Raw genomic sequence first — 22,121 nt, 5'->3', positions numbered from 1 at the left:
AATCCCCTCATGTGCATGTCCCAACATTTGAGTTTCATCTCTTTACTCTTTTCATCTCTTTTCTCTTTAACATGGCTTAACTATCTCAAGCACACAGAGATTTGTGATTGTTCAGAGTAACATTTACTATACAACCATGTACTGACTACTTACTTTACTCTGATTATTATGCTCTAGTCTGAGCACTGAATCCGATATGCATGGGTTATATGTAATTAGATATAACTGCACCACAATGACACATTGTGTTCAAGGTTTGGTTTACAACTGAAAGCAGCCCAATAACCAAATCTTAAATTCTACCTTACATGTTCAGGTAATATACAACACACACACGCGCACACACACACACACACACACACACACACACACACATACACACGCACAATTTTATTCTCACCACCTACTTTATTAGAAACAGTAACATCACCCATTGGCACTAGTGTCCACATGTGCCTTTAAAGTGCCTTTTATACGTGGTCAGAGATGTCGTCTCTAACTGAACTCCTATAGATGTTTTCAGTGTTTCTTATAAAGTAGCTACTGAGTAGATATTTGATGATCTACAGAAGTAGAGAGAAGGTAACACTCACCATCAGCAGCATGGAGCACAAGGAGCAGATAAACACACACCTGCATTCTTACTGAGTTACACACACACTACACACAGCTACAGCAGGACTGCTGATACACACCATACACACACTCTTCAGAACTACACTCTACTGAATAATATGACAACTACAGTTATAGTGGAGAGGAAGTGCATTCAGATGAAGTTCTGACCAACGTCTATCCCCAACACAGACACACATAAGTAAGAATGACAACATTCTCACTCACATATATAGTGATCCTGTAGGGTTTAATACATTGTCATTTGGTATGTCCTCTTTGTTCTTTATCAGTCAGTGATCTAGCAGATAGTTTCACATCATCAGTGAGAACGTCATCATTGTAACTTGAACGTTTCAGTCCGTTGTCATAGAGACAAAATGTGATTGCCAGTGGGAGTGACCTAAAATGACCTCCCTCAGTGCTGTTTGGTCAGTTCATTTCTCTATAACACCCAAACTACTTCAACGGGTCAAAGGGATCTTTTCTATTACTAATGAAAATAGCAGGTGAAGCTAAACCTGCCATATTATGAGCAGAGTTCACTAAAGCCCTGCTGGTGGAGACTGAAGAGCTAGACTGCAGTGGAGAGGGGCCTAAAACAGGCTGCATGAGGCTTTAGAACAAGAAGACTTTAACAGATGATTAAAGGAGTATTTTACTTTCAGAGCATTTTTATTACCCACAATGCAGTCTATGAGAACTTAGTGAGGATTTGTTCCATTCATGTTCAAATTGAGTACTGGATCTTTCCATATTTGGTGGGCAATTTGTCTGCATGATTGATGTCTTGTGCTTAGTAGCCAAAACTGGAGCCGGCATTGTAAGAATATCATTCCACCTCTAGGAATGTGAACTCTACTCACACCACAGATGTACTGTTGCTTTCAGCATCTACATATTACCAAAGGCCTGTTCCTGTTAGTTTTACTCTTAAAATGTGAAAAGAAACATCTTGCATGAGTTCACTCTTAATCTAATCTAATTAGTCAATGGCAGGTAAATTGTGTCTAATAGTCTATCTGTCTGCCTCCTGATTACTCACTACCGGAAGCAAATTTCCACATTTTTTGCATTCTTGTCTGTTCAAGTGAATGAACTTTTTTGCCAGGCAGATTTTACTCATGTGCGGTGTGACTGACACTTTACACTGAAAATTCAGTGTCTGATGCTGCCTTTAAATTTAACCTAAATAGGGGATGAACAGTGACCACACATTTATTCAGTGGTCTTGGATCTGGAAGCATATTGGTCAGCACTTCCATAGACATTACAGAAAATTCTAATTTAAAAGCAAACTTACAAGACTTTGTACATAAATGCTTCATGAACTACAAATTCCATAACGCACTCATAAAGGTAGCTGAGAAATGTACACACTGAGAGAGACTGAGCTACAACTTCATTTATCATGACATGATTTTCTTGGTTGAAATGACATAGTATAACATATTCATATATGTAGGCCAAACTCTCATCTATGAAGTCTTGTTCTTGTTTGCCCCAACTGCTGTGGTCATCTGTGGTCTCTTGCATACATATTGTTATTTATCAGTTGTTATTCAGGACTGCAAATCACTCTTCTATGAGCTGTGGGTTCCTCTTGGATGTGGTATGACAGGGATGCTGCTCGTATGTGGTCACTCTTTGATTGGTCAGTGGTGGACAAACTCTGCTGTTGAACAATCAAGATCAGACTAAAGAAATTCTGAACCGTGTGGCGTTAATGCTGGAGCAGAGCTGAGAGTGGAGCTGGAGCAGAGTTGATGGGCTGAAGAGGTACATTTGGAGAAATCTCTCCCTTAGGCTTGTTCTTGTTCTCTCTCTCCCTCCCTCCCATTCCTGCCCTGGCCACCCACTTCATCTTCTGTCATTCTCTCTCTCTCTCTCTCTCTCTCTTTCTCTCTCTCTCTCTCTCAATGATCTGCACACTGTGCAGTTTTCAGAACGATAATGTGAAGCGGAGGCAGGACTTGACGCACATGTGTAAACGAAATTCTTTATTTCCAAAACAGGTAGACATAACGTCAAACGTTACTAAATGATGCAAACTAAACGGAACACCACAAAATGGCAGAAGAACGATCTAAGAACTGTGCAGAAACCAAAGAGTGATATAATGTTTGATACTAAGGCATCGAAACTCAGATCACACAGCGTCGCGGAGCTTGTATCAGTTTGTCGCGTCTACAGACCGGAGCATTCCCCGTTTCCCAGGCAACCTAGTAACTTCCGGGTTTTCGTCATTCTCTATGGGTCCCTGTCTCCTCCCCTTTGTCTCCAGCTGTTTCTAATTTATCACTGATTATAGTCTTATAAAACCCCGTCCCTACGTATCGTGTTTGTCTGTTATTGTTTCTCATGACGCCTTCGTTAATATGGTTCTCTCGGTTGTTGGTTAGTTCGCGACGGCGTTAGTTGCGCTTTGTCATGGTAAGAGTGTTTGTCTTTCATTTAGTTTGTGATAAGAACCTGTGTTGCTCCTTACTCCTGTTTTGTTTGTTTAGATCTCATTTGTAGTCTCTGTGTTTGCCGTCTACGCAAGGATGAGGGTGAGACTGTTTCCTAAGTTTGGTACTGTTCTATAAGCTATAAAACAAATTGGAAATGTGGAAAATATAGAGGCCAAAAGGGAGAACAAATGTTTCATACCGTCAACCCGTTCTCTCCCTGTGTAGTTTGCAACATTTTACTATGCTGCGTTTTCATATAAAAAGGAAAAATGATTTTAAACAAGTTAATTCAGAAATTGTATGTCTAAACATCATTACTGATCATCAAAAAACCTATAAAAAAAATTAAATATGATGGCGGTGCAGTGTTATTTATAGTGCTGCGCAGTTTTGAATCTATGGCTGCTATAACTTCTGAAAACCACAAGGTGTCGCTGTTTTGTCAAAAGCTTTCGATGCTTCGAATCCTTTAGCAGTACAATAAGGAAGAACCTCAAACGCTTCACAGGACTTCGTCTGCACATCATTGCCGATAAAAACACAGCTACAGCAGTAACGCTGCTACACATCTTGTACACTCTACAAAACTACAGTGTACTGAACGCTCTGAAAACTGCAGATCAGACTACAGTCTGTCTGTGGGAATCACCACACAACTATGACCTGGAACTCTACAGCTCTCTCTGTAGAACTCCAATGAAATTCACCACCCACTAATGTCCATAGTAGAGGGGAAGTGTGTTCAAGTGCAAAACAAATTAATCCTCCTCTTCCTTTTTACATACAGACTAAATCTAACAGTGTCTTTCTAGTGTCATCACTTCCTCCTTTGCTGCCCAGTGTTCAGTCCCCATCCTCAGTAAAGTGATCCTGCAGTAAGAAGTAGTGCTACACAGTGATGTGGTCACATCATTTCACACCTGCACTTAGTGATCAGAAGGCCAAACTGAATGTATAGCTTAGCAAATATTAGAGAGATCAGACAAGAAGATCTCTAGACTACATGCTGATCAAAATAAACATTGCTCATTTAATCAGGTAAACCTGAGGATTGTCTGATAACTTTCATATTATTCATAAAGTACAGGTGGAATGCAGCCATCTATGATCATGTTGTAATTTGTCATACGATGAAGTAAAAACTACTTAAGAGAAGCTGAGAGATCTACCATTGAGACAGAATCACTAAAGCAGTCAGCAGGGGCTTGTGCTCCATGTCCAGGGTGGCTCTATGGCTCCTTTGTGACTGTTTGGACCATCACTAAACACATTTGCTAATTACAAGAGTTTCTGATAATGGCAACCATCTAAAGATCACTTTAGAGGTAGACTGTTTGATGATGAATATCTGTAGCATAACTAATTTAGGCTGTGGGCTAGTGTGCACTACAATGTAACAACAACAAAATAAAATAAAAACTGAAAAAAAGGGCCAAAAACAGCAAACATACTAAAAAATTTAAAAAAATGTATAAATGTAAAAATTGAGAACAGGAATAGAGAGTGGGCTTCCTTGCCTAGTGCCTCTGTGACATTTGATGTTATTGCATTAGTACTGACCTTTGGTGTGGTATAAAGGATTTTACACAATGTGAGGAGAAAAACTTCCAGTTTCCTTTATCGAAAGCCTTCTCTGCATCCAGTGTGACTATAGCAGTTTGTAATATGTGGAGTGAAGTGTAATGCATTTGGTAAAGTAGTCTACGCATGTTAATGGTTGAGTGTCACCTTTGATGAAACCAGTTTGATCAGGGTGTATCAGTGATGGAATATGTTCTAATCTAATGACTAATGCTTTGCTAATTTTTTTTTGTCATTTTTTGTTTCAATGTTTCCCTAGAGATGGGGTTTGTACTTAGAGATGCAGATTTCATAAAAAGGATTGAATAAGGACGGACTTTAGTAAAACGTGTTCAGAGTTGTAGACCAATACCACAGACCAAACATCTTTCAGCTCCAGGACAGTCTGACTGCTGTCCAAGGTACTGAAACTGCACCCTTCAGCCAAGTTCAGAACCTGTGCTGTACACAGCTGCCCTGCATATGGCTGCCCAGTGAGACCCAGACAGGAGCCCCTGGTGCTTCCTCAGCTGTAGCTGTAGCCACTCACCTTCCCATCTCACCAAATACTAAACGCCTTTAGAGGGGGCGCATATCCTACATTTATCCTTTCTTTTATAGTTTTCTTTGGTGTCCTCTTACAATGTTTGTGTGGCTTGATCTTCCAGCAAAAGTCAGATAATAATTCAGCTTTACACAACTATTTTCTAACATCTCCTTATCCCTAAGAATTAAACAGCCCATTTCTGTTGCTGTACCTTTAGAATGCAAGATAAATGAGCTCTGTTCTGATTGGCTACCCTGTGCTTCATTTAAAAAGCACTAAGATCTGAAATATGTCTGAGAACTGCAATGTAGGTGGTAGAGGTTAAACTGCTGTAGGCCGAAGAGGTGGAGATATGTAAATGAGCTGGTTCTCATGACATCAGAGAAGCAGTGATTTCAAAATGGGATATTTTATAGATTAGATTCCAAATATGGACCATAAGGAATGGGATCTGGACCACTTGTCTTGCCAAATGTATTTATTCAAAACTAATCCAACTCTTTATCCTTTAGGTAGTGAGCTCCGCCCCTCCTGAGGTCTCCATGGTAGTATAGCGTAGTACTGTCTTGGATTTGATGGGTATGTCAGAATTCATGAGATCAGAACTCACTGTAGTCTCTCCCCCAAACCCACACCCACTCCGTATTTGGGAAAACGCACAGAAGCACCAAACACATACATCATACACCACATGCAAAGGACTGTACCACCATCAACCACAATGAGGTGTGACCTCTGACACAGGCAGCTGGATACAGAAGTGGGTAGTGGACAAGAGCTGCATCGTACACAGAATGAACAAGTGAGGAATAAATAACACATGGATGTGTGTCTTCATGGGCGTGAGATGTGTCTTCATGGGCGTTCATGTTGTTCACATGCTTAGAGAGGAACAAAACAGCAGAATTATAAGCCCACTAACCCAAAAAGGAAGCATGTACATGCGTGTGTGAGAGTGTATCTGGGTGGGGGTTCTTGTATTTACAAGTATTATTTTGAATGGACATTTACTGTGTGTGTAAAATGATGTCTTTTTCCCAAGTCCTTCATATGTGGGTCACTGCAGCAGCAGTGCATGTTTGTGTGTGTGTGTGCATGCACATGCGTGTGTGCGCGTGCGCATGTTTGTGTTAGGCGTGTTAGTTATGTATTGCTAAATTGTTAAACAGCGCACCAAGTGTAGCAGTACATATGCGAGGAGGAAGACATACATGCTGGGAAACTACACTGTCTTTATGGTATTATAGTTTTTTGCAAGACACAAACCAATAACTCATGTAGCCTGTCTACTGACCTGCTATACAAAAACAAGCACCTTCTCTGATTTACATTCATTTTGTAATTCTAAAACACATGTTTTTCCAATATGCTAAACACAATTCTCTATATTAAACACCTACTTTAAAACAGAAATACCTGTTTCTTATAGAAAAGCCTCAAATGCAAATGATAAATGGATGTATCAATTAACCAAACCCAGGACTCATAAGTGAAGACACTTATGATTGATTTGTACCATTAGACATCAGAGCCTGAGCAATATAAAGAGGCCACAGGTTAGCTATATTGGTTGGATATCAATGGAGGCCAGTATTTGACAGAGAGGATGAGGAAGCGGATGAAGACAAGGAACCATCACGGATGAGATCTGGGCCACTTTGGTTGATCATATGGTTAAGCATGCATGTGTTGTGTTTCAGGAAAGCTCAGCAGGGGTCCAGCCTAACCTGAGTCACTCAACTATAGTCAGGGTCCCTGAGCAGCGTGGGAGTGATATCACAATGTGTGCAGCCATTAGCCAGAGTGATGGCATTCATTATCATGTCACTCTTGGTCCCTACAACACTGCCCACATGATCACCTTCCTCCACACACTACACAACAGACTCTTTCCCCATCACTAGGGGACTGCACCAGAGCAGTCCAGGTTTGTTGTCATCTGCAACAAGGTAAGTTTCCACCAGGCTGCTCTGCTCCACACTGAACACTCCTGATTTGTTGTGCATCACGCTCCACCACACCCTCCATTCCTAAATTCTATTGAGGAGTTCCTTTTCAGCATGGAAGGTCCATGATCACCAACCACACATATGCCTTCTCCAGGTGACGGAGGAAGCTTGTGGTGACATTGATGATGGAGCATGATGGAGACAAGATGCAACCTAATTTTTGTTTCATTGTTACAAGCCTATTTTGTTATCTTCTATGTATTACAGTATATACAGCATGTGTCTTGCAGTAATGATCATGCAAAAAATTGAACTTTCCCCTTGTAATTGTGTTTTACTTTATGGTGTATGTGTACTGAATATGCATACATAGTCTGTATATTTGTGAAAATACGTGTATGTATGAGTACTATGACACAAGCTAGTTGCCATGTACAAAAAGCCATTAATGTTATATTAGTGTAGACGCTTGTCGCAAAAATATCATTTTGGAAAGAGTTGAAATCGTTTGGATGAAGTGTTTGCTTTTTCAGGAAGCATGTGACATTTTGTATGTCAAAATTCATGAGATCAAAACTCACTGTCTCCCCCAAATCCACCCCCACCCCCCACCTTGGGCAAACAAACAGAGGCACCAAACACACACATCATACACCACATGCAATGACTGCACCACATATACAATTAACCACAATGAGGTGTGACCTCTGTCACAGGCAGCTGGATACAGAAGTGGGTAGTGGACAAGAACTGCATCATATACAGAATGAACAAGTGAGGAAAAAATACCACTAACAGAAACAGTGTGTGTGTGTGTGTGTGTGTGTGTGTGTGTGTGTGTGTGTGTGTGTGTGTGTGTGTGTGTGTGTGTGTGCGCGCGCAGCAGCATGGGCTGTCCAAGCCTCCTGACCAATTGATGAACAAATGAGGAATAAATAACACAAACAAATAAACAAGTGAGCACATTTCACATACCACATTACAAAAAAAAAAGAAAGAAAAAAACTAATACATTTATAAAAACAATGCATAGACTTATAGAGCAAAATAATTCTTGTAAGAGTGACAATACTCTGTACTCTGTTTCTTAATTTTGTCAGTCTTAGTAATGTCCCTACAATAAGGTAGGAACCTTATGCTGGTCTGAAGTAACTAATTAGCAATTAGCAAGTAATTAGCACCGGTTACTCTCTACCGGACCGAACCACAGCGCAGATTTCAGTGCCACTTAACGGGTCAGGTCGGCGAATAATCAAATTTACTTTATTCTCCCTTAACCCGGGTGGACAAAACATGTTTGGAGACGGTATTTTGCTCCTTTAGTTTAGAACAAAAGCTGCTAACATTACTAACAAACACAACGATAGCTAATAGGATTTGTAAATAAGTCAGATATCGAGCTACATGTCCTCAAACCTCATCCAGGTCGCTTCCCGGTGACGTGTTTCTTCACTTGTTTAGTTCACAGTGAGTTATACGACACACCGACTAGTCTAGGAGACATTTATTAATACTTGGATGCGGTTTGCCCGGCTCGAGAGAAGTCTGTGGGCATGTATTTACGAAGGCTATATTTGAGCTGCTGTTGACTTACAGTGTTTGTTAGCAACGTTAACATTTAACAGCTTTTGTTCTAAACTAAAGAGGCAAAATTTGGACGTCAAACATATCTTGGTCGATAGACCGAATCTGGGATAAGTGGTGAGCTATTGCTCTCTGCTGATCCCAGATATAAATTCCTTTGTGCAAATGAATGTATGAGGATGACAACACCTGTAGAGAGAAGGTAACACTCACCATCAGCAGCGTGGAGCACAAGGAGCAGATAAACACACACCTGCATTCTTACTGACTTACACACACACTACACACAGCTACAGCAGGACTGCTGATACACACCGTACACACTCTTCAATACAGTCTACTGAATGACTTCACAAGAACACTTATAGTGGAGAGGAAGTGTATTCAAATGAAACTCTGACAAACTTCTATCCGCAACACACACACACACACTGCTGTGTGTGATGGCCAGAACCACATTTGAAGCACTTGGAGAAAGACATAATTTTACAAACATAGTAAATGTACAAAGTGATAAACCTGCAAACGTGATACACCCCTGCCCACCCCAAAACACACACACACACATGCACCCACACTCACAAATACATGCTCTCATACACGCACACACACACACTGTCACTGATGTCACTGTGGAAACAGCTACCAGTTTACAGATGTGAGAGTTCCCAGCATACATCTCTTCCTCCTCACATATGTATTGCTAATCTGGGTACACTGGGTGCAATGTGTGAAATGTGCTTTACTTACTTACTTGCAACCCCACATTGACTATGATGCTGCATCTGTGAAACCATATAGGAGACACATATGCTCATTATAAAGCAAAGGGGGTGGAGTCTGATGTAGAGGAGAGAAACAAACAGTATTATCCTGTCACTCTACTCTCAAACTCCTATTTCTAAGTTTATAGTTTTAAAATGTAGTTTACAGACCTGCTTTTTGTTTGGTGATTTTTCAGTTTCCGCTTCACAATAATTTGTTGTGGACCATTGCTTATGTAGAAAGGTTTTTTAAGATATTTTGTGAGTAATATGAAGTTCTGGATTTACTGAATGAGTCGAAAACAAACAACAAAAACCTGCATTACTCACAATAAGACCCTATTTGAATTTTGATAAACTCTATTAATCACCCTTTGAACATAGGCATGGTTTGGGTAGTACATGAGCAGTCCCTTTTCTCAGTGAAGTACTGACATCTCTCCTCACAGTACATAATATTCCCCAAATTATCAGTAACCATACCAGTCCTACTCATACTAAACCTATTTTGTACTAAATTACAGTCAAACTGGAACTGCCATTGGAGCCTAGTCCTAGTTTTAGTCTGTGTTTCATAATCCTTTATCCCAATTTTACACTAGTATAGACCCATAAGTCAGAGTTGTGCTGTTTTGATTATTAAACTACACATTACAGAATAAATGTAGCATTTCGTATTATTTCTAGCTAGAAACCACTGATAAGCCTGTCATGGTATAAGGCAAGAAATACACTAGAACAAAATTGAGCTTGTGAGTGTGTGACCACAGCTTAGCTGCAGAGGTGCAGAAGCAGCACGGTTGTCACTTCTGGTCTAAAATGGGCTTTAGATTCTGCTCTGGTACCCACTGCCCACTGCTTGGAACTGTGAGAAATGAAACCACAGCAGACGTCAGACATCCTGAGCTCTCAGACCAGAACAGTCTCCTCCTTCTTCTGGGGCGTTCATAAGGTGTATGGAGAGCAAAATGTTTACTGATTTTAAAAACTGCACATATTCACATTAAGATGCCATACACTTATCAAATACATTTCTACCACGATTTAGTCCACAAAACATATTTTTCTCACACCACTAAAATTAAGAACACTGCTTGTATGTTATATTTGATGTATTCACTGAGCTGAGTTATTTCATGACACAAGTATTTACATGAAAGTAGGGTCATACACTGACCATGACTGCAGACTGCATTAGGATATTTATACAGCAGGAGACAAACAGGGAATATCTGGGAACAATTACTGGGAGGGGTAAGAGACAAAACTCACATGAGACACATGTCAAGGGGCAGAGCAGGGGAGGAGCTACAAACTAAAACATACAAAAGCACATGGAGACAAAGACATACTAAAGCAATAACATGTAATTGTCTTCTACTCTTTACTACAGTGTAGCCTATAGAAACGTATACCAGGAAATATAGGACAATTATATTTTAACTATATTAAAAAGTACACAGACTTCATAAGATGGAATCATAAGATATGCAGAAATATTTAATAATTATTTGTTAAGTAAAATATTTTTCCAGTTCCCTGAAAAGTCAGCTCGCTTAAATAACATTTTTATATTAACAAATAAATGTACAATTTCATGCAATTCAGCATTAAAAGAGAATTTTACACTCACTTTCAGTGAAGAGAATACACAAACTCAGCAGCATTGTCACTATGCTGAGCCCACAGGGCCCCTGGTTCCGCTGTGAACCAGACATGCATGTTGTGGTTTCAGTGTGGGGGTGTCTGTGGAGGAAGAAAGAGGAGGCTTGAGAAGCCACTTGAAGGCTGAAAAAGCCTCCTTGTTGACAACTTGCCGTTAAAGCAGCCATGTAACACAGCCAGTCTACTGGTGGACAAAAACTGAATACACTACTTATAGTGTAGCCATAACACTTTATAAACATAAAATACATAAATACAGCAAACATCATACAGCATAAATACATAAAATCAGCAATAGAGTGGGTTGTTTTTTTTGTAATGAATGGTGTTTTAAACTACGGATGTCCCCTCCAGCACAAATCCTTTTTTCTTGTAATAAAGTGTAAATATTTGTATTATTCTATTTATTATATATTTGAAAGACATTTGACAAGCCAGTTAAACAGAGCCTGGGTGATCAGTTATAATTAGACTCTGCCTTTGCTAGGAGCCGTTACACTTAATACTAAAAAGCGCTGGTTAAAACCACAAGGACCAAAACCACGACTAACAGCTCGCTCAGGCCACGTGTGTTTCTTTTTAAAAACAGCTCAGCTAGCACAGATGTTCTAAACCATCACTTGGGCCCAATCACATTTCACCCCTTGACCCTACCACTTAACCCTGGCCCTCTATATGCGGTGTTCATAAGTAAGGGTTGGGTGTCCGATAGAGGGCTAGGGTGCACTGTTAGTGCTAAATGGCCCTCCAAACTGAAGGTTTTCAGAGTCACACTCCAAATTGAGTGTGAAATGTCTCAGAATCCCTTGTGAATCATTGATAAATGGATGCAGAAGCAAGGGGGAAGATTTCAACCACTACCCTTTGTAACTCAGTCCCAAGGGGCAAGATGACACTTGAAAACAAGGGGTAGGAGGAAAAATGAGAGGGGATTGGGCCTTGGCAAAAATCTAAGCACTAAATCTAAGAATAAAATGGTTTAAAACATATTACATTTAATATGCATGGTTTTACCTAATCCTAGAGATATATAATAAAGTTATCTGTTACAGGACAAGGGGATTTTCAGATCCAGTACAGACATTAAATCCTATAAGATCAAATACATTTGAAAAAAGAACTAAAATTCTTACTCTCTAATTTACCAGCTTAAAAAAAAGAGATCCCATCTAAAATCCTCAATGTCAGACCTAGCTACCATACATCGTACATTCTTTAAATTGAGAACAGCATTTTGAAGTCTGATTTCTGACTCAGTCACTGCTCAAATGGTCAAACCAGAACTGTATACATATTTTTAAAATTATGGCCCCTCTAGTTACTGGCTTAGAAGCAGTGTTACTGTGATTCTTATTACGTTATCTGACGCCAAACCAGAGGTGATAAATCTGATTTTGAATGCTGACAGACTCAGAGGGGCCTGGATGTTGCACCAACTGCTGTGATCAGATCATCATAGTGAATCAACATACAAGACAACACACTGGGAATGCACACCTCGGGACAAGAACAGGACCTCTAGAAAGTTGAACTAGACATTAATTGCTTATTTTTTCACTTATTCTTTTTAAATTGTTATTATTGTGGTGACCATTGTTGGCCAGAGGAGGATGGGCCCCCTTTTTGAGTCTTGGTTCCTCTCAAAGTTTCTTCCTCTTACTTCTTCCTCTAGGGAGATTTGTCTAGAACTGTTGCCCTTGGCTTGCTCCCTGAGAGCTTGGACTTGATCATTTGTAAAGCTGTTTTTTCACAACATCTGTTGTAAAAAGTGTTATATAAATACACTTTGATTTGAAAGAACTCATTTATAAATGAGTCACAGGTAAGTCAGAGAGTTTGGAGGTTAATGTATATTTGTCACATTGCCACATCTGTTTTAGAATTACATAGTTTCCATAACTTAAGTAATATGTGTATGAAACAATGACAAATATCACCAACATGCCCAATGTTATAACTGCCCCTGATTTGTGTGTTAGAGGCTGCTATGATTGGTCTGTCAAAACAAATGAAGACCCATTCAGGTCTCACTCAAATCCTTTATTACCATTCAGATGCCTGAGTTTGTGCACAGTAAACACAGCACCACCCAGGGCCCAGGGCATGGTAAACATTGTGCCATCAGGGCAGAGGGGACGGTAAACACAGTGCCATGTAGGACCAGGGCACAGTAAGTCCTCACGATGACATTGTTTCTTCATGGTGAGGCCAAGGTTTCTGTCAGATAGTGTAGTGGACAACATACATTCTACATAGTGCAGCTTTCACTTTATTTGGAGAATTAAGTCCATGATTGTAGACATTTATTTAATAGTCTATAGACTGTCAACTTGGTTATTTTAGCTTTCATTTTAATTGGACAGTCCAGTCTGAAAGCAACAGTACATTTGTGGTGTGAGTAGAGTTCACATCTCTAGTGGTGGAGTGACATTCTTACAGAAGGAGGACCAGTTTTTTGGCCAACAAACACGTTACTCCTGCAAACAAATTCCATATCAAATTTGAAATTTAACCACACTACTCAAACTGAACAGGTGCAATTAAAAATACACCCTGACTTATGTTTCATGCACTGCATTATGTATAAATAAATAAAAAATAATGTTTTGAAATTAAATACTCCTTTAAACATCTGTTCAAACTATTTTTAAAGTCTCAGGTAGCCAGTTCTGTGGCTGCCGTAATTCCACCTGCTGTTGTAACAGACACAGTTGTACTGCGCCTTTAAGAGGGAGCTTTATGGAGAGAGAGAGAGAGAGAGAGAGAGAGAGGAACCGTCACCTTTCTGCTCGCCTTCTCAACACTCCTTTTTTTTTTTTTTTGTTAACGCTGTACGGTGCTTTTTACTGTTTCCTTTCCGTATAAATACAGTGATGGTATTGAAGTGGTCCAGGAGAGAATAAAAGTCTTTCAGATTGTCCACACCAGTGTGTGTGTCACTCCATGTTAACTCCACGCATCGCGGTTACCCCGTAGCACCTGTTCCTCACTCCAGGTAAGAAGCGTTACACTGTTTTCATTAATAAGCCTTTGAGGTACTTTGGATGTCGTAGTGAAATGAACTGACCAAACAACAGTGAGGGAGGTTATATTGGGTCTCACCCCCTGAGCTTCTACATCGTTTCTCTGTGACAAAGGACGGAGCCACTTAACTAAGAATGAGACCGTCCTCACTGACAATGTGAGAATATCTGATAGATCACTGAATGATAAGGAAGAAAGAGGACGTACCACATGACGGCTTACAAAACCTACCGCATCTCTATATTTGGTGTGTGTTGTGTTGAGCTTAGTTTGTCAGAGTTTCATCTGAATACACTTCCTGTCCAATATAAGTGTTATTGTGAAGTCATTCAGTAGACTGTATTGAAGAGTGTGTACGGTGTGTATCAGCAGTCCTGCTGTAGCTGTGTGTAGTGTGTGTAACTCAGTAAGAATGCAGGTGTGTGTTTATCTGCTCCTTGTGCTCCACGCTGCTGATGGTGAGTGTTACCTTCTCTCTACAGGTGTTGTCATCCTCATACATTCATTTGCACAAAGGTATTTATATCTGGGAGCAGCAGAGAGCAGCAGCTCACCACTTACCCCAGATTCTGTCTATCGACCAAGAAATGTTTGAAGTCCAAATTTTGCCTCTTTAGTTTAGAACAAAAGCAGTTAAATGCGAACGTTGCTAACAAACACTGGAAGTCAACAGCAACTCAAATATAGCCTTCATAAATACATGCCCACAAACTTCTCTCAAGCCGGTCAAACCGCATCCAAGTGTTAATAAATGTCTCCCAGACTAGTCGGTGTGTCGTATAACTCACTGTGAACTAGACAAGTGAAGAAACACGTCACCGGGAAGCGACCTGGATGAGGTTTGAGGACATGTAGCTCGATATCTGACTTATTTACAAATCCTATTAGCTGTCGTTGCTGTTGGCTTCCAGTGTTTGTTAGCAATGTTAGCAGCTTTTGTTCTAAACTAAAGGAGCGGAGAGTGGTGTGTGAGCAAAATGTTTACTTCTTTCACACACCCACGAAGATTGTCAAACAGTCTCCAAATCCTCATCAGTGACAGTGATCCAGCTCTGAAGTTCATGGTTTAATCAGTCAATCACCGACTGACTCTGGCAGCATAAATTCACTCCAGTGACTCCAGTTTAAAGACTTTTCTTATTTAGTCCCAAGTTATTCTGATGCCACCATAGTCATAGCTACCAGTTTACAGATGTGAGAATTCCCAGTATGCACCTCTTCCTCCTGACATATGTATTGCTAATCTGGTTGCACTCGGTGCTACGTGTGAAATGTGCTCACTTGTTTATTTCTGTTTGTGTTATTTATTCCTCATTTGTTCATCAATTGGCCAGGAAGCTTAGACAGTCCATGCTGGGGGTTTTGTCTTTTTACAGTTTTTATTTTATTTTGTTGTTGTTGTTGTTACAGCGCAGTGCACACTAGCCTACAGCCTCAATTAGTTACTTTACAGATATCCACCATCATCAAACAGTTGTTAAACAGCTTTTGACAGCTTTAACAACAAAAAGAACAAAGTAACAGAAAAGGTGAGAAAATGTTTCTACTTCCTGTGATGACTGTTGGGTTGTGATGACATTGTACTATCTACATCCAAAGTGGTCTTTACTTTGGTGACTCCTTTAGTGGTTCTGTGTCAGTTTGTGGATTTCACAGCTTCTCTTAAGTAGTTTTTTCTTAATAGTATGAAAACTACAACATGATCATAGACTGCTGCATTCCACCTGTACTTTATGAATAATATGAATGTTATCAGACCATCCTCATGTTTACCTGATTAAATGATCAATGTTTATTTTGATCAGCATGTAGTCTAGAGCTCTTCCTGTCTGATCTGTCTAATATTTGCTAAGCTACACATTCAGTTTGGTCCTTTGATCACTAAGTGTAGGAGTGAAATGATGTGACCAAACAGTACTGAGGGGGATCACTGTGTAGCACTACTTTTTACTGCAGGATCACTTTACTGAGGATGGGGACCGAACACTGGGCAGCGCAGGAGGACTGGGCAGCATCATGCGGGTGATCGGACACAAGACTAATACACACTATACAAAACACACACAGAGAGAGAAATTACCTCTTTTTTTTACAAACCAAAAATGCCTCAGCATTGCGTTAATTATCAATGGACCCGCTTGGTCGACGGTGACGTGCATTGAGGACCAGGGCTCCGAGAAAAGTTGCCCGCGCGTGAACACGTGCCCAGGCGAGGTAAGCGGCACCTGCCGGCGGACCGGTTTCCGCGCACGTGCACTTATTTTCACCTCGCTCGGATGTTTTTTCAAAAACATGCGCGTTATTCAAGAGGGTGATAAACTGTTCTTGCTGTGGAAACGGTGCCGTGGCTCTTTACTAACGGCGCACGCGCGCACGCACACACACACACACACACACACACACACACAGACACACACACATTTTTACCATGTCATGAATATCTAACATCCCTATAACTAAATCGATGTACTTGTACCAGAAAACCTATAAATACCACCAGTTTGGTTAACAACTCTCTTTTGTTTAAGCAAAAAGTGTGTTTGTGTGTGTGTGTGTCCCCATCCACAGTGGCCTGTGCTCTGACACTATGCTATAGCGCTGGTATGGGAGTCCTTGTTACAGGCTGAGCGTCACCCCTGCCTGCCGTCCCCGTGTCACGCCGTCTCGCCAGCTGTCCACTTGCAGGCCAAGAAACGTTACCTGCTGGTGTCGGCGGGGGCGTGCGCGTTGCTTCTAGCCTACGCCTGGACCCTGCGCGTGGCCGAGCTCCACACCCGCCTCCCCCAGGGCCCGGTGCTGCCGGCCCCCCCGGTGCTGCCGGCCCCCCCGCCGCTGCGGTCCTACCTGGAGGGGGCGGAGCATGAGGAGGATGGTCCCCTCCTCTTGCACCAACACACCTCCCCCCACGAGCGCCGCGACGTCCACCGGACCATGTACAAGAGCCGGCGCTGCCGTATGGAGACCTGCTTCGACTTCTCCCGCTGCCGCCACGCCTTCTGCGTCTACGTGCACCTGCCGGCGAGGGGCGAGGCCGCGTCGGAGGGCTACCGCAAGGTGCTGGCCGCCATTGAGGAGTCGCCGTACCGCACATGTGACCCGGCCGAGGCCGGCCTCTTTGTGCTCGGCGTAGACACGTTGGACCGGGACCGGCTGTCGCCGCAGTACGTCCCCGATGCAGGCGGCCGCATCCGGGCGCTGCCGCTCTGGAACGAGGGGCGCAACCACCTGGTTTTCAACCTCTACTCAGGCACCTGGCCTGACTACGGCAAGGATCTGGGCTTCGACGCCGGACACGCCATGCTGGCCAAGGCCAGCGCCGACGCAGGGAACTTCTGACCCGGCTTCGACGTCTCCATCCCGCTGTTCCCCAGGGAGCACCCCCTGAAGGGCGGCGGGAGGGGCCGGCTGACGGCCAACGATGTGCCGCCCGCCCAGAGGTACCTGCTGGTGTTCAAGGGGAAGCGCTACCTCACCGGCATCGGCTCAGAGACCCGGAACGCTCTGCACTACGTCCACAATGGGGACGATGTGATCCTGCTGACCACCTGCAGGCATGGAAAGGACTGGGAGAAGCACAAGGACGGCCGCTGCGACCGGGACAACGAGGAATACGGAAAGTAAGTGAGCTCCCATTCCCAACCCATTGCGATTTCTCATGGAGCGTTTCGCGGCTCGGGTGGCTGTGGTGGAAAGAAGGGCGCTTGCATGGGAGTGCCCCGAGCGCGAGGGGCGGGTCCCTCTGTGTGGCGTGGGCCCAGTGATTGGCTCTTGAAGCTGTCGCTCTGATGAGGCGCTCTCTCTCTCTCTCTCTCTCTCTTTGTCTCTGTCTCTCTTCTTCACACACACACACACACACACACACATGCCTGCTGTCATTTCCATAATCCAGGGTGGATGTGTAAAATGGCCTGGACCTTCGTGGCCCACGGGAAGAGGTCTGGCCCTGGTTGTTTCATCCTGGTCTCACGCTTGTCTCACTGGCTCTTCCTTGTTTTTCACGTTCCCGGCGGGTACAGCCGGAGCACGGACCCAGACCGAGATCTTTTTGCAAGGGATTCTCACAAGCGTGAGAGCACGCATCCTCGTTCGTACGCGAGTACGCACACAATTCTACTGGAAACGGCATACCCGCAAAATGCACGGACAGCTAGGTTGACCAGCGCCAGCCGGTCCGAAGGCTGAGGTGTGATTGGATCATTCTAGAAGGGGGAGGTCTAATGCAGCAGCAGGCTGGGACCGAGAGCCAATGGCTGGTTGTTGTCGGAGCAGGGCACAAGGAGAGGCCACGCCCACCCTTAGAACAGACAGAACCTGTATACGTTTATTAGGTAATGCAAGGGGATGGGGCCCATGGGCGGGGCCGAGGGGCAGGGCCATGCTGTTCGTCTTTTAAATTCTGATTTTCTTTTTTTTTGCTTTCTCGAGTCCTTCAGCAAAGATCTGAGCCCAGACAATACATTTCCAGTCGCCGTTGAAATATTTGTAGCAAATGACCTGCTAATAGAATAACCCTCATTCACGACGTCTGCCCTGTGCCCTTATATACACAAATAAATACAACTAACGTCCTGTCACGTGACTGGAGCCGTGGTCTGATGGGGGAATCTGGATCTTGGCTTTAACTGGAGTGATATGTGAAGTGTTCCTGTATGAATGAAACCAGAGGTCCTGACCCTCAGACATTTACAGTTTAAATAAATTGAAAGGGATTTCAAAGTGGCAGTACAGTCGATAATTGGACCTCTATTGAATTAAGCAGGATCGGAGAGGCAGAGGAGGGTGGGATTCCACGCACACGCACGCACAGCCGAGTGTGTTTAATTATCGAGTGACTCGGAGTCAATGAGAGGCCCTCTTTGGAAGCCTGTTAGATGTCTTTGTGAGGTTCACTTTCCTTCTCACCCGCAGGGATAAGGGGAAAGAGGGAGAGAGGGATGGAGGGGTGACGAACGGAGAGAGAAATGGCAGCCCCGCCGATAACACGCATCAGAGGGCTCTAAATTACAGCCGCTAATGGCCAGTTGAGGGAGGGAGAGAGAGAGAGGGAGAGCTGGGAAGAGATGTAGTCTGTGATAGAGGGAGAGAGAGAGAAAGCCTAAACTAATTCTACAGTCATAGCTATGGGGCAGGTGTACCTATAGACTGGTAACTCAGTACACAGTCTAAACTCATTTTAGTGCTTCACCTCTATAAAGGTGTAATGTGTCATTTTAAGCAGGTAAAAATAGAAACCACACTCATCTGGCTTTTGCTCTTTATTTTTAAAACAGAAATAAATTCTCACAGTGAAGTAATGGCTACAGTCAATAATAAAACACTTGACATAAAATGATATGCACATTTATATAACGATGGAGGCTAGGCAGGACGCACGAACGAGCCGACAATAGTTACGTTTATTAACGCCAGACAACAGACAACATAGCACATTGTATTAGCCTATCACCGACAACATCCACTACTAAACAGGAGACTTGTATACACGCACAGTAATGACACAAAATGAGAAGCAGGTGTGAAACACGGGGAGGACGTGGCCATATGAACAAACATGCACACACACACAGAGACGTCTGGGAGGAGGGGCCGTACCGTGAAAATTTACACATCATTTTTTATTTCATTAAAGCAAAAAGCACTACTACTAAATAAATTACATGCAGAAAAGCTAATAATTCACAGAAGTATTCAAATCACCTTTCAGCAGATTAACCCCTAATGAGGCATTTACAGTGATGAAACAAATAAAATACTTGATATTTACTGGCTACCAGCCATGTTTTTGTATGATTGTTTTTTTTTTTCCATTTGCTTGATTGCATTTGTGTGTGTGTGTGTGTGTGTGTGTGTGTGTTTAATTTGAATTTAATTTGATGCTGGCATATTCTGTGTAATCTGCATTATCCATTGGAGTGGACGCTGGTTTGCTTTTCTGACTGTGTACTACAGTGAAGTAAGTGACATCATCCTGTGGGAATAACACATTAACAACTGTTAACACACACACAAACGCACGCACAGAGATGTTTACAAAACACACACGTTTCTGCAGGCTGCACATTGGATAGCACAAGGGCGAAACACAACACTAAGAGAAACACATGGGAAATGATCTCCAGTGAGAGTGAACAGTGCAGAAACAGAGTTCAGCTGGGTACTGCTCACTCACCAGGAAATCTCTCTCTCCTCATATCACACCTGACTGAAGGGGATGGGGGAGTGTAAAGGTGTTATCTTAAATGGAGAGAATATAAAGACACCGCACTCACCGTTAAATCTCTATCAAGCACAGTGATACTGTCATCATTAGACTGAACCCACAACTTTTGACTGTTCCAGACCTTCTGTGTTAAGCCATGTTTAGAGCAGTACTTTAACCAGATGTTACTCAAATGCACCACCATGTTGTAATGAATGCCATTAGGGTTGCAAGCAGTCAGCACTGAGGTAGTAGATGGCAATTTTAAATTTAGATTAAAACTGCAGCTATGAACATAAGATTTATTTGAGCCGTTAACACACGTAATACATAAAACTCTCTCTGAACAAGCTTCTCTCACTTCTCCATTCTGAGAGTGTAGTGATCACTGCAGAAAATCACTCCAGATGAAGCATCTGGGTCAAAGCATTTAGGTGGTGTCATTTAGCTTTTTATCTGAAATCAAAATCAGCAAAACCTACCCAAAACTAGCAAGGCCTCCTTTTGGGTCTCCATAAGTTTATAGAGGGTGCCTGTGGTGGTTCAGTCTGCACTCTGGCAGGGAACGTGGAGATGGAGAACGTCACTGCTTACACAGGAGTCTCGGTCCTGCTGCCCTGCTCCTGCACTGACCCGCACGCCAGACCTGAGAGGTTACACTGTGCCAGGCACAATTCAGCCAGAAGCACGTGGAGTGTAATGCTCAGTGAGAGTGCCAGCTTGTCCTCTGGCTTCCATCCCCAATCCAACGGCCAGACCGAGAGAGTTAACCAGGACCTGGAAAGCACTCTTCACTATCTGGCCTCTTCCTGCACATCCCCTTGGTCTGAGCACCTATTTTGGGCAGAGTTCACCCACAACACCCTGTGGCACTCCTCCTTAGACATGTCACCATTCGAGTGCCAGTACGGTTATGCTCTGCCCATGTTTGCCGACCAGGAGGCTGACATGGGTGTCCGGTCTGCTGAGCAGACGGTCAGGCGCTACTGCTTGGCCTGGTAGAGGGCATGCAGGGCTCTCTTATCTGCTACAGCTGCTCAAAATCGTTATGCCGACTTATCGGCTGGGACAACAGGTTTGGCTATCCGCCAAGGACCTGCCTTTGTGTGGTTATACCTGCAAACTCACCCCTCGCTACATCGGGCCATTCAAGGTTCTTCGCCGCGTAAACCCTGTTTCTTATCACCTTGCCCTTCCCCCACCCCACTTTCCACATATCTCACCTTAGGCCTGTACTGTGTTCGGTGGGCTCCTCCGACCCGTCGGGTCCACGCATGGTGGACGGTGCACTGGCGTACACGGTCAAGCATCTCTTGGATGTCCGGCAGGTTCATGGTGGAGTCCAGTATTTGGTGGACTGGGAGGGATACGGGCCCGAGGAGCAGTCCTGGGTCCCCTCCTGTCACATCCTGGACCGTGAACTCATTTAGGCTTTTTGGCAGGATCGTGCGGCTGGCCTTGGGACATCAGGAGCTGCCCCTTCCGGGGGGAATACTGTAAGGGTTGGGACCACGCCGAGGCTCCCTCCGGCCACCAGAGGGAGGCCTTGAGTCAACCACACTACTAATCAGGCTTGATGCCCAACAGCTGGGCTAGACCTTATATAAGCCCAGTGACCCAGTCACTCAGTGCTGGGTCTTTGCTAAGGTTTTGAGCAAAGCTCCTAGCTGATAACTTCAGGTATTGATGACTGTGAGCCCCTGTGCTACACCTCATTTCTTCCCTGCAAGGGTGTCTGTGTTTTTACACATCCCCTCCCCT

General features: G+C 43.2%; 1 long non-coding RNA gene across 1 annotated transcript; it reads left to right on the top strand.

The window, feature by feature from the left end:
* Positions 1–15,250: 15,250 nt before the first annotated feature.
* On the top strand, positions 15,251–16,959 carry LOC145660297 (uncharacterized). The gene is made up of 3 exons (XR_014126547.1): positions 15,251–15,690; positions 16,118–16,375; positions 16,730–16,959. It is a non-coding gene; the product is annotated as an uncharacterized LOC145660297 (long non-coding RNA).
* Positions 16,960–22,121: the final 5,162 nt, after the last annotated feature.

This window comes from Electrophorus electricus, chromosome 2 (assembly GCF_041902795.1).
Source record: "Electrophorus electricus isolate QZ-2024a chromosome 2, ASM4190279v1, whole genome shotgun sequence".
NCBI lineage: Eukaryota > Metazoa > Chordata > Actinopteri > Gymnotiformes > Gymnotidae > Electrophorus > Electrophorus electricus.
Note: the sequence above shows the minus strand (reverse complement) of the source record. Positions and strands in the feature narration are given on the sequence as shown.